At 28.2% G+C, this 2101-nt stretch overlaps 1 non-coding gene across 1 annotated transcript; it reads right to left on the bottom strand.

Annotated features, from left to right (window-relative positions):
• Positions 1-342: 342 nt before the first annotated feature.
• Positions 343-446, bottom strand: LOC128250383 (U6 spliceosomal RNA). The gene has a single exon (XR_008266412.2). It is a non-coding gene; the product is annotated as a U6 spliceosomal RNA (small nuclear RNA).
• Positions 447-2101: the final 1655 nt, after the last annotated feature.

The raw sequence follows: 2101 nt of genomic DNA, 5'->3' as shown, positions 1-2101 counted from the left end.
GTACCGCTTTTAGTCGAACAATTCGACCTCAGGACCTATTCTTTGTAAGCTTAGTACTTATTCTATCGGACTCCTTTACCGAACCGCTAAGTTACGGGGACGTAAACACACCAACATCGGTTGTCAACCGATGGTGGAGGAACAAACACAGACACAGATACACACACACACGCACACAAATACACGATGGGCTTCTTTCAGTTTTCGTCTACTCACAAAGCTTTGGTCCGCACAAGGCTATAGTAGGAGACACTTGTCAAAGGTGCCACGCAGTGGGACTGAACCTGGAACCATGTGGTTAGGAAGCAAGCTTCTTACCACAGGGCCACTCCTGCACCTATAAAAAATATGGAACGCTTCACGAATTTGCATGTTATCATTGCGCAGGGGCCATGCTAATCTTCTCTGTATCATTTTAGTATCTGTATCATATATATATATATATGTATATATATGTATATATATATATATATATGTATATATATATATATATGTATATATATATATATATGTATATATATATATATATGTTATGTATATATATATATATATATATATATATATATATATATATATATATATATATATATATATATATATATATATATATATATATATATATATATATATATATATATATATATATATATATATATATATATATATATATATATATATATATATATATATATATATATATATATATATATATATATATATATATATATATATATATATATATATATATATATATATATATATATATATATATATATATATATAGGCGCAGGAGTGGCTGTGTGGAAAGTAGCCTGCTTACCAACCACATGGTTCCGGGTTCAGTCCCACTGCGAGGCACCTTGGGCAAGTGTCTTCTACTATAGCCTCGGGCCGACCAAAGCCTTGTGAGTGGATTTGGTAGACGGAAACTGAAAGAAGCCCATCGTATATATGTATGTATGTGTGCTTGTGCGTCTGTGTTTGTCCCCCCCACCATCACTTGACAACCGATGCTGGTGTGTTTACGTCCCCGTAACTTAGCGGTTCGGCAAAAAGAGACCGATAGAATAAGTACTAGGCTTACAAAAAGAATAAGTCGTGGGGTCGATTTGCTCGACTAAAGGCGGTGCTCCAGCATGGCGACAGTCAAATGACTGAAACAAGTAAAAGAATAAAAGAATAAAAGAATAAAAGAATATATATATATATATATACTCTCTTTTACTTGTTTCAGTCATTTGACTGCGGCCATGCTGGAGCACCGCCTTTAGTCGAGCAAGTCGACCCCGGGACTTATTCTTTGTAAGCCTAGTACTTATTCTATCGGTCTCTTTTGCCGAACCGCTAAGTGACGGGGACATAAACAAACCAGCATCGGTTGTCAAGCAATGCTAGGGGGACAAACACAAACACACACACATATATATATATATATACATATATACGACGGGCTTCTTTCAGTTTCCTTCTACCAAATTCACTCACAAGGCTTTGGTCGGCCCGATGCTATAGCAGAAGACACTTGCCCAAGGTGCCACGCAGTGGGACTGAACCCGGAACCATGTGGTTGGTAAGCAAGCCTCTTACCACACAGCCACTCCTGCGCCTATATATATATATATATATATATATATATATATATATATATATATATATATATATATATATATATATATATATATATATATATATATATATATATATATATATATATATATATATATATATATATATATATATATATATATATATATATATATATATATATATATATATATATATATATATATATATATATATATATATATATATATATATATATATATATATATATATATATATATATATATATATATATATATATATATATATATATATATATATATATATATATATATATATATATATATATATATATATATATATATATATATATATATATATATATATATATATATATATATATATATATATATATATATATATATATATATATATATATATATATATATATATATATGTATATATATATATATATATATATATATATATATATATATATATATATATATATATATATATATATATATATATGTATATA

Source organism: Octopus bimaculoides, chromosome 20 (genome assembly GCF_046866305.1).
Source record: "Octopus bimaculoides isolate indiv1 chromosome 20, ASM4686630v1, whole genome shotgun sequence".
Lineage (NCBI taxonomy): Eukaryota > Metazoa > Mollusca > Cephalopoda > Octopoda > Octopodidae > Octopus > Octopus bimaculoides.
Note: the sequence above shows the minus strand (reverse complement) of the source record. Positions and strands in the feature narration are given on the sequence as shown.